Source organism: Gavialis gangeticus, unplaced genomic scaffold (genome assembly GCF_001723915.1).
Source record: "Gavialis gangeticus isolate Ggan-Ray unplaced genomic scaffold, GavGan_comp1, whole genome shotgun sequence".
NCBI lineage: Eukaryota > Metazoa > Chordata > Crocodylia > Gavialidae > Gavialis > Gavialis gangeticus.
In genome coordinates, this window is record NW_017729031.1 from 107,463,655 (window position 1) to 107,475,721 (window position 12,067).

The window sequence follows — 12,067 nt, forward strand, 5'->3', positions numbered from 1 at the left end:
AGACAGAAGAGGCACACCCTTGTCCTCAATACTTCCTCCTAGCTAGCTTAGGTGGTTGCATGCTATGTGTGCTAGCTTCTGTAGATCCTGTTCCCAAAACACCCACTCTCCCTAAGCATTGTACTTAGTCTGGATGTGGTGAATTCCATTAAGTGGTGGGAGCCCTAAAAGTTACAACCCTGAGAGCTGCAACACCTCAGTCCATCCCGAGTTGGATTTCTGGACATGCTGGGCCTGTATCACTTTGACCAGCTGGTGGGAATATCAGGGGCTTGGTGCCATTTGGGCTTGAGGTGTTGTAATTTAGGCACCTAAAAACAGTGGTACCCAATATCCTTGCCTGTTTTTAACTGTCTGATCAGAAGGATATAATTCTGCCCATACTTGCCAGTGGGAGAAGAGCTTTCACCTCTGAGCAGTCCATTGGATCAAGAAAGATTGGGCCCTTAGACTCTGCGTTCTGTGGGACTGATCAGCTTGCTTCTCTGCAAGGACCCCAACAGGCATGTCTATCAGAAAAAAAAGACAATTGCTAGCAATGTAGCAGCCCTGTGAAGAGCACTGAAAAGAGCACAGCAATTAGGTGAGTTCCCCCACCCCTCAACCTGGGCACACTTTACTGTAAAGAGTTCATACAGTAGGGAAGAGACAAAGTCTGTACACACCTTATACCAGCCAAGGGCTTGTCTGTATCATTTCTCTTTTAAAGATGGGGAAACAGAGGCTCTGAGTGGGGAAGTGACTTACCCACAGCATCAGAGTCAGCAGTAATGTTCAGGAGTCCTGATGTTGAGTCCCCATTCAGTCACACGCAGCTAGCTCACCCCCGGGGCTTTTGGCAGTCATTCACTTGTATGTGCAGTAAGCGTGGTCTCAGTTACTGTAACATGCTTAGAAATTAGCCTGGTAACCTTGCAACAGAGGATGTATTTATGCTGCAGTGTCTGGGGATTGTGGTGTAACATAAAAGAACATGACGTGACCTAATGCAGAATGATTGAATTAAGACAGAAAACACGTATGCAGTCTCTGCTTGCTCAAGGCAGCATTGTCTCTTGGGGGCACGCTTCCTCCCAGCGATTCCCCAGCCCGCTGTGCCACAAAGAGCTCTGTCTATGCCTGCTCCCTAGCCTTCACAAGTGCCTCGGGGCTCAGGAGTATTGGGCATGCAGCACCCCTGCTCAAGGCTCAGATGAACCCATAATCCTTATGCCATTGTGAGTGAACTGGCACAGCTCTGGGGATCGCATTCTGTGCACTCATCTTCCGTGGTGTTGAGGATTGTTCTTCACTCCCTGTTCCAAACTATTGTGCTGGGCTCAAAGCAAGTTTGTCTGTTTGGCCCCAGAAGGGGCTGGATGATACTACTCCTCTATTGTATGAAACATGTTTTGGGTTTATGGCTACTGACTGGGTTCATTCCATACTGACTACCTGATGTTGCCAGTCTCCTCTAGCAGCTCACTGACACCCTGCTTGCTAACATTTTTGACCCAAATAGGGGATGCATGATTTGTGGTGGAGGGAGTGGCTGAATAGATTTACAGGTTTGGGACCAAGATCAGCTAAAAGAAGCCAGTGCCTGGACAGATCTGCAGAGTGATGGGTGTCTGGTGTCTGGTATATATCCCCCTGGGTGCTCTCACATATAGGTCATCCTGTGCTGCTTGGGAATGACTGACCCTAGCCCCAGATCTCTCGGGTGAAGACCACCCAGGAGACTGGCAGGAGGGAGCATGGGCATTCCTAGCCAGAGCTATTCAAGCTGCTCACTCCATTGGCTTCCCACCATAGAGCCCAGGGTGGCAGTGAGGCTGGTACACAAGGGACACCTGGACCACAGTTGCGGAGCTGCTCCCTTGTCCTGGTGTGCTCCCACTCTTGGCAGGGTCAGGGAGGGGCATGCAAGGGACTGTCACGCTCCTCAGGTTTCCCCACCCCAAACCTCCCCATGGGCCAGTGCACTGACCCACACTCCCTGCTCTGGCACTGTCCCCCACTAGCCCCTGGTGACGTGAATGCCTCATGACCAGTGCAGCACGAAGGAGTGGCTGTCAGGCCGTGTTAGGCATCAGGGAGCCACTGGAATGGAAGAGACTGTGGACTGAACGCTTTGGTTTCAAGGCCTGATAACTAGCAGAGACAGCAAAAAGCTGAGAAAATGAAGCAATGGCTGAAGCGGCGCCTCACTCACGAGTGTGCAGCAACAGCGGAGGGAGAGGCAGAGGCGTCTGGCAGGGGGCCAGACCCAATTGAGAGCTGTCTGTCTGTCCGTCAGCCGCTCAGCAAGTGCCTTCTGCAGCTCTTCATTCCTCACTTCACTGCAGAGCCATGTGGTGACTTCACACGTGTGGGTGGCAGGTTCGCTCCCCCTGGCCTGCCTCCTCCAGCTCGAGGAGCCTGCAGCACCATGTGCACATGGCCGAGGGACAATGCTGCCCTGCACTTGCAGGGGGGCTGAGGTGCTGCATGGCTGTAGGCATGATACATGTCCCTGCTAAAGGCCCTCAGCTCCCCCAGTTGGGACCAGTTGGGCCCTCCCAGTGCCTTGGAGAGTTCAAGGCCCATCTTTTAGCGATTCAACAGGCACAACATGAAGGAAAGGAAAAAGAAGCCCATCATGTCATCAAAAGCATGAACAGACCAGAGCAGCATGTACCTGGCACACTTATAGTGCAAGGTAGAGGGCTTGTGGGCACTTCTCCTAAGAGCTCCAGTTGGGGCAAGGTGATGGGGGTAGCCCGATTAGCCATGTCTGCCCCCTTATCCCACCACCATGCTTGTTCTCCAGGGATTCCCCTATCCTTCTTGCTGTCCTGGGGAACAGCAGAAGCCAATGTTGGCTGGGCTGGGCTGGGCTGGGCTAGGTAGGATTGGAGCAGGGAGCAGGGCCTTTGATGGGTGTGACGCTGCAGCTCCTGTACATTATATGCTATTTCAGTGTGGATATGAGTTCCCCAGGACCACGCAGCCATCAGTAGCCACATGTGAGCCTTGCAGGCCAAAATTTCCCTCCCACTCCATTCTATTCCCTGCTCAGGCAAAGCCTGGAGTGAATGCTGTGGGGGAACGTGCCCTGTCTCTGCCCGAACAGGACTTACTCTGCACAGCCTCTGGAACTCAGTGGCTGACAGAGCCATGAATCAGGGCAGAGAAGAAAGCTCATTGCTAACCTGCAGGTGTCAAGAGCTGCATGCCCATGGAGAGGGCAGGAAGGAGCTCGTTACTGGCAAGCCAGGCTTCCGTAGTCTCACTTCCATGGCCTGGAGGAGTCAGAGGTCTCTGGCCCTGTGTGGAAGTGACAGGGGCTGTCTGCCAGATTTAGCCTCAGAGCTGTGGGCTGCTTTCAGTGTAGTCAGCGTAATGCTGCTGCTGCTTATACAGAGGATAAGAACTCTTGGCACTTGCTGATAATAAGCACTTTCCAAGCCTATCTCTCCAAGTGCCCTGTGAAGGTATTTCAGCTCCACTCTACAGATTGGGAAACTGAGGCACAGAGCTGGGGAGTGGTTTGCTCATAGTGAGTCAGGGGTAGAGCCAGGAATAGAAACCAGGAGTCCTCAGAGGAGTCAGGACTCCTGACCCTGTATCCAGAAGCACTTGGGTTCCTGGCAGCACGGTGTAACTCAGCACCAGGTGCACTGATGCCCCTTGAATGTGTTACACTCCCAGCTACTGCTAGACTTGGAGAAAGAGAGAGAATCATCTCTTCTTGTGTCTGATTCTTTCCTTAATCCGTTCACAGCCCAGCATTTGTGACAACCCAGCTGACTGCTGGGGAAGTGATTAGGGTATCACAAGCTGTGATGTGAGCCATTGCTGACAGCACCAGGCAGGTGCGGAGGAGGCTCTTTAGGAAAGGAGAAAACTTCTTCCTCTTCAAGTGAGCTTAGTGCTGGTGAAGGTTGTTGGATTGACAGCCTTTCAGGCTCCTGCATGGGCCATGGCAGCATGGGCTCCCAGACTACAACTCACTGGTACTATATATATGATTGTGCCAACCACCAGCAGGGCCCTGGCATGCTGGGCACTACACGGACAGGCCCTGCCCCAAGCTAGACACACAAAGTGGGTTACAGAGAGGGGGACAGCACCTTGTCACAGGTCAGGAGAGTGAGGACTAGAAGCCAGATCTCCTGGCTCCTGGTCCTGCCTACTGGAGCTCACTGGCACAGCCTGGCCTGATGAGAGCAACACCAGTATGGAGGGCAGTTTGCACCTTGCCTCTGTGCTGGGGCTGGCAGCCAGGGAGCCCAGAGCTTGGTGGCTTATGGCATGCATGGTGGACCAGGAGTGAAGCTGAGCTGCTCAATGCACACAGGCTGGGTCAGAAGGGAGTGGATAGGAAGATGGCTTCAACAAACACCCATCCTGTTCCAGTGTTTTTTTTAGCTACGAGTCTTGGATAATAGTCTCATGCCCAAGGGGGCTGGACCCACACTGCACTGTATCCCTAGGGTCCTGCCACACAAAGCGTTAGTTTTGCATGACTTGAACAGGGCCACAATAAGGGTCTGGGGGCAGAGCTACAAATTGAGCACAGGAGCCCAGAGCCCACTCTGTGCCACACCACAGTACCCATAACCCGCATTTGCTGGCTGTCAAACTCTAGGCACTTTTCAAAGTGGGGTGCATATCTGCCTCCATATGGGGCAGATAGACAAATGGAAGCCAGGATATGGATACCAAATGACTCGCTGGGGTGAGAGCTCAGAGAGCTAGGATGGGTCACTCCCTCTCCTGACCCTCGCCCTTGGGCTTTCTTTGTGGGACAGTGCCAGGATCCAGACCAGGCTTTCTGACATACATGGCAGCCTATTTAATGAGTTTTTGCTTACCTGTTCCCTGCCCTCAATGCTGTGTGCTGGGCTCCGCCTGCCCCAAAGCCCCAGGTGGAGGCAAAGCAGGTTTTCTCCCCCCACCCCCCAACATCAGTCTCCCTGTGTTTCACTCAAGCACAGCCCAAAGGTTAAAGGCTCAGTGGAGCTGGCTGGAGGCAAGCCAGGCATTAATTACCGCCTTCTCATCATGTTTTACAGCTGACATCACAATTCACTGGTGCTCCCAAGCCCTGGCACTACAGTAATGAGTCCCAGTTCAAGGATTTATTTATTTATTACTTTATCTTCTCCAGTTAATTGGGTCTGAGAAATCTGGGAATGCTCTTCTCCAAGGGCTCCCCTTCATGGTGGGGAAAGGGGTAAGGGCAGGTATGAGCAATTCATATACTCCCAGGAGCAATGCCCTGCTCCACCCTCCCTTTTCGACACAGAAATCTGAATCTGACCTGACACAGACCCAATGCCTGACCCCTGTTCCTTTCTCCAGAGGGAGAACACAGGTTTGAAGGAAGTCAATCAGAAGGAAAATCCTTTTACAACCTCTAAAACTCCCTGCTGCAGGAGATGTGGACAGTGCATCTGGGTTGAATGGATGGCGCATGTGCTGGCTGACAATCGTCTTTGTGAGGCTATCCTTCATGGAGACAGACATCACAGAGGCAGCATCTTCTGACTCCTAGTTCCCAGGTCCAGCCTCTTGAATACACTGCTCTCCAGAGCTCTGGAGAGAACCCAGGAGTGCTGATTTCCAGTCTGCTCTCCCTCCATGGTGACTCCTAGCTAGTCTGACACCTGCTTGTGAAGTACCCTGAGCACCTGATGAGAGATGACTTAGCCTGGCTGTCTGGTCAGTTTAGAATTGGACAAATGGTGCTAAGGGTAAATCCAGTCTTTGTCTTCTCTCTGTACCATGCCAGCTGACATGACTTCATGGAGGAGATGATCTGGATCTCCCTCTAGTGGGACAGCTGGCAGGGACACCACTGGCTTCATAGGGAGGGAGCTGCAGCATAGGGATGTCTTTTCCCTGTGGGTATCCAGGCTGTTGTGCAGGTGGCTGAGCCAGTGATATTCTGGCTGGCTCTTAGGAATTACAAGCACCTGTCCTGGCTCTACAGCTTTAATAGAACAGGGGGTCAGATCTTCTGGGGTCTCTTCCTGGCTTGGGGTAGGCATGTGGACTGGGAGTCAGGACTCCTGGCTCTGCTGGGAACTCTGTCTGCGACTGGGGCAAGTCTCTTCATACCAGTTCCCTACCTGCATAAATCTGTTGTGTGTGGTCCTTGAACACGACAGCCGTTCATGGCTGCACATCTTATTTTGGCCAGACCTGGCTCACGAGGCCTGGTCTCTCGCTGGATGTTTCTTCACTGGCTGTAGCAGTAGCTTGGCTTATTCTTTCCTCTATCTTCTAGGCTGTTTGGCTTGACTGACATGAGCTGTGGGAATCAGCTCTGGCAGGGTCACTTTAATTTGGGAGAGGGCATAGGGCTAGCAGGATGGAGACTGCGGTTTTGCTCCTGTGACTGAGTCTCTCTCTGACATGGGGCAAGCTGATTCCCCATCTGTGTAGTGGCGTGATGATCTTTCTTCCCCTGCATGGTGTTTGCTAGGGGCTATGGACCTAACTGTTATCCAAGGACCCACCCCTCATTAATGCTTTTTGAATCATCAGATACTTAACTCATGAGCACTATAAAGAAGTAATCAGTGAGCACTGTCCATCCTATACACTGTTCAAGGCTTTGGGGAAAAAGTGCCCCTGTAATTACCAGTATATACTGGGCTCATCTAATGTGATGCTAAGTCATCATAGCAACATGCTAGGGCGATGTAGTATCTGCGGGCAAAAACTGTGACACCACAGCTATGTCACCATAGTGATACACTCCCTCAGTATAGCACATTGCTACAGCAACGTAGCAATTAAAAGAACCACGCGCTGCACACATGGTGCAGTATCAGCTGTTACTGCGCCATCATTTACTACTTCCAAAAGGAACTAAATGATGGCATAGTAACAACAGTGCCATAGGAGCACGTGTAGAGGTGTCCAGTGTCTCCTGATGCCTAAACACATGGAAGCAGGGTTGAGGCTGCACAGACAGTCTTGATTTTTGGCAATCCCTGTCCTGCAAGGGCTTGGCTTGGTAACCTTACTACTGTACTATTATTTAATGGAGTTTTTGTGGGCAGTCTCCCAGAGTTTAAAAGCTCAAACTCAAATTCCCATATTCTATCCTGTGGCATTGCATGGGCCTGCACATGGCTCAGCTGGTGAATCAGAGCCTCTAGAGTTGTGACTAGAGCTCACAGACCTCTGCCACCAGTACCGAGACAGTCTGTCTTGGTGGCAGTAGGTGGCTGTCATCCTCTGTGAAGACCAAGATTCAAGGGGTACAGAACATGTTGCTAGGGCATTTCACAGGTATCTGCTGACAGTGGAGGGATGATAAGGCTCAGGGACCTTGGTCTAGAATCTGGAAGGGGGACTGTGCTCTAATGCACACAGTTTCTTCTGCCCATTCCCCCATTAGCTTGACCATTTCTCTAACCTATCCCTATCCCAGTCCTGCCTCTAAGCCTCCACTGGCTCCTTGTTCTAATCCCATTCTTTTCACCTAGTAAGGCCTCATCTTCACTTCTCAAGCTTTTGAACCCAGTCTCAGAGTCACCCCTCCAGACTCCTCATCCCAGTTCTAGGCACCCCGCTCCCACTCCTAGTCTTTCTTACTCTCAGTCCCTTCCAATACCTCCAACTCAAGTTTCTTTTTCTTTTTCCAATCACAGTTCCCTCCCCAGCTCCCAGGTCCCTCCCACTCTTCCATCTTGAACTCCTGTTGCACTCGTCTCTCTGTTCATTGCCAGTGGCTCCCTTTCCCAAACTTTTCATCTACTCTTAGTGCCTTTGCCTACCCTGGATCCTTGTCCCAGTCTCCTTGCCCAGCTGATCTGATTTTCATATACAAAAGTTACCTCCCTGACCCTCAGACCAGGACCCTCCAAATTCTAAGTCCCTGCTCCAAAGCATGAGGTCATCTCACAAAACTCAAATGGGCTTTCACACAACAAGGACACTCCTCCAGAGAGATAGATTGCACTTTTGAAAGAGCCACCCAGATACCATGCAAATAATTGCTCAGTACAAAAAGAAAATCCCCACGAAACACACACCATTAGTTATGACACACCATCCTTCCCTGGAACCTATATGAAAAATCCTCTAACAATTGCAACCCATACTAGAAAAAGATCCATTTCTTAAATAAATCTTTGCAGAACCACCCATCCTAGCCTTTAAATAAGCATTGAACCTTGCTAAACTATTCACCAGAAGCAAATATCCAATGACCCAAACCACACCAAATGGATCTAGACCACGCTAGGACAAGAAAAATAAAACCTGACAACACATCTCCACCAGTCCCACAATAACTACACCCCACAACAGAACCACCACCATTCCTGGATCTTACACCTGCAACTCCAGAAATGTAATTTATCTCATCCAGTGCACCAAATGCCCTAATGGAAAATATGTAGGAGAAACCAAACAACAACTGTGCACTAGAATGAAGGCGCACTGAAAATCTATCAAAGACAAGAAGACCCAACTACCTGTGGGTGCACGCTTCTCACAGGACAATCACTCCCTCTTGACCTCTTACTTCCAATCCTCAAAGTGAACTTACAACACACCTTTCATAGACGAGGCTAGGGGTTTCACATCATAATCTACTGGATACAAAAAAATCATGGACTTAATATAGACATTGGATTTATGACACATTACAACCTGCCTGACATCTAGCACCCCAGACACGCTTGTTTTAAATTTGCTTCTTTTCTACCTTGGAGAACACATTACACCAGCAGAGTCTCCCTATGCCTGATGAAAGGTGTTTGTGTCAGAAAGCTTGAAAATAACTTTTTTCCAACTTTTTAGTTGGTCTAATAAAAGATATCACATCTGCCTGAATAACCTTGCCTGCCTGAGTTCACTGGAAAAACTCACCAGAAAGGCTTTCATTGTTAGAAAACAACCCAGGTTTCCTAGCCTCACTCTTGATAACTTCTGAATTCTTCTGGATGACATTTTTTAGAAAAAAATAATGTGAGGCAAGTGTTCAGCATGAGCAGTTAATGTTTAGCAAAGTTATAAGCAACTGGGAACAGGGTCTCATGATGGGAAGTTTGTGGCACTACCCTTCATCATAGGCAGAGCTCCCAGCCCTGCCTATAACAGGAGGAATGTCCATAAAATGTCAGCAAGGAGGCACACAGGGCTCACTGCTCTTGTATGAAGGGTTAGGGTACACCCAAGCCTTGGGGAGAGAGGGAGCTACTGCTGATCTGCTCCTACCTGCCAAGGTCAGTTCTGTGTTTCCAGCCTCACATGACTTTAAGATGCAAAAAACCAAAAGAAAAGAGAAAGAGATCTTGACTGCATTCAATCCCAGTGGGACTCTGCAGCAGAGCCCTTGGGAATCTGAAGGGGCATAACTCAAAAACAAAGGCTTGACAGTTATGTGGGTGAACATAAGCATAAAGCTAAACCCAACTGGTGGCGTAAGGATTTGGTCTCTCAGAAGCCAGGCTATCAGCTAACGGGCAGCTCACAGCCACTGAATATAACACAGCCACTCATGAATGACTGATGCTGGCTTCAGAGTTAGTTTTGTTGGTAACATGGGAAGTCATTGACTTATCTGGGACCACCTCTTAGCCCAGTTTTTGCAGGCACCAGGCATAATAAATCCTCAGGGATTAGTATGATACTGAGCAAATGAGCTGTGGTCCATAGGGAGGCATCTCCTACTGGAGCAATGGATTAATTGTCTCAGCTGGGGAATAGCCTGCTTCACACATGTCTGGTCTAAGATAGCAGGGATATGCAGGCCAGATTGAAGCTTGCTCTCCTGGCTTCCCTTGGATGCTTCCTTCCCTGGGGTACCAGGCGTGGCATTTGCTCTTGTTGCTCAAGAACAATAGAAAGTCTGGTGAAGCTGTAATGGGAAAGGGTGTTGGGCTGGGAAAGGGTCAGGAAGAAGCTGCCCAGAGTAAGACAAAACAGTGACCAAAAGGGTAGGGGACAGGGTGGGAGAGAAACCTTACAATCTCATGCATGTGAGCACATCAAGAAATAAGGAGCCCCTGCAGCCTGAAGGTGGGGGCTTCTTTAACTACAGCTTTGGATGGTCTCAGACTTTGCTCCAGAACATGCATCCAACCCCTTACCCACTTTACAGGAAGGGATGGATAACAAGATAAGAAGCCTCCCTTTTCTGGAGTCAGTGGTAGACATTCCAGCAGGATCCACTCAGCCCTTCCTCTTGCTGGGTAGCCTGACTGAGCCATGGGAAGCCTGTTGAGGATGGGCTTCTAGCATGACACCTTACAAAACTGAATGATTAAATATTCACTGGGCCAGAGAGAGAGAGAGAGAGAGAGAGAGAGAGGCTGGCTGACTAGCTGAGTGGTACCCAATGCTGGTCTGCGAGAGCAGGGGCAGATCCAGAGGGGGTGCAGTTGTGCAGCTGCACCCCCCCTTTTTCATCTAAAGTCCCCAAACCATGTAAAAATCCCCTCCTTTCCCTTCCTGCTCAGAGGTACATCACCTCTCTCCCCTTTCTTCCCCTCCCCTTCCCTACCAGCTGCTCAGAGGCACATCCTCCCTGCTTCTCTTTCCCCTGTCTCCCATCTGCTGCTACTGCTTTCTCAATTGTCCAGGGGCTGGAAACGCTTCAAAGCAGTCCTGAGCACCAGCCTGGCTGCACAGGGGTGGGCTTACTTGGGAATAGTGACAGCACCAGAAGCAATGGAAAGGCAGGTACCTTCTTCCTGTGCCAGCTCCTGCAGGGATGGGGCAGGGTGGTGAAACCCTCCTTAGACCCATCTCCACTGCTACCACTGCCTCTGTCCTGGCTGAGCCAGCTGCTTCCTAGCCTGACTGGAGCGGGCAGGAGGGGCTCTGAAGCTTCTCCCACCCTGGGATACCTGGGAAAGCAGTAGCAGCAGGAAGGCGAGGAGGGGAAGGGGAGGGAAAGGGATGTTCTTCTGTTAAGGATGGGGAAGGGGAGGTTCTTAGTTGCTTTGAGGGCTTTAAAAAAAGTCTCCAGAGGCTCCAGCCATGGTCTGCCACATCTGGGGCAGCGGGGCAGGGGACAAGGAGGGGAAGGAGACTGGGGGAGGTGGTGCAACCACCCCTGCAGCACAGGTGCCTTCTCCTGCACCCCCCTTTGCCAAATTCTGGACTCACCCCTGGCAGAGAGCTGTGGTAGTGTTGAGGCTGGGTTTGCAGTATATAGGAGCTGATCTGTCCCCTGAATGTTTCTGTGGCACCAGCCTGCACTGTGCTGCGATCCTGGGCTGCTCTTACTTCCTGAACAGGAAGCAAGAGTCACCTCTGCAAGGCTCAGTGTATGGGCTAATTAGGTCTGCTGAGAGGAGTTTGTGTGGTTCCCTTTGCAGGTGGGCTACAGGGTCAAAAATGTTGAAAACCACTGCTCTAGCAGAGTAGTTAGAGCACGCACCTGGGAGGATGGGTTCTGAGTTCTGCTTCAGCGACTACTTAGTATAAAATATCTGACCCTCCATTGCTACAGGCCTGGAAACAATGTCTTCCTACTCCTGAGATGAGGGTACACATCACTCAGTTGTAGAGTCCAGCAGTCTCTCTCCCTCTCACTGGCCCAATGGATCTTCAGCTTTTCCATGCAAAGTAAAGCAGCTTCAACAGGAGGGACTGAAAGTGCCCATATCAGGACAGGAAGTGCACAATCACACACCCCCAGCCAGAGAAGGGCAGGGCAAGTAGGTGTCCCATGTCCTGGGTAGGTGCTTGAATCTCTTAGCTGTTGGATTAAAGGGTGTGAGGAATGTGTTGTCACCACCACATCTTTGTGAGAAAGGGCTGGTGTAGGTTTCCAGCTCCAGGAAGGGCTCAGGGTCAAGGAGAAGTGCCTTCCCCAGACAGTGAGGCTATGTCTACACTAAACTGCATCTGCCACCAGAAATTCAGACAGCAGGTGTCCCTGTCAAGCTACCAGATCTACTGGAGCTACTACATGGGGGTGGCAGCTCTGTGCAGCTTCATTCAGCAGCTGGGTCCCTTGAGAGCATGGTGCGTTTCAAGAAGACACCAGCTGCAGAATGGGATGCACTGGCTGGCTGAAGATGTGAGAGTATCTTCATACTAAGTGGCTGCTGAGAAATGGCTAAAGCCT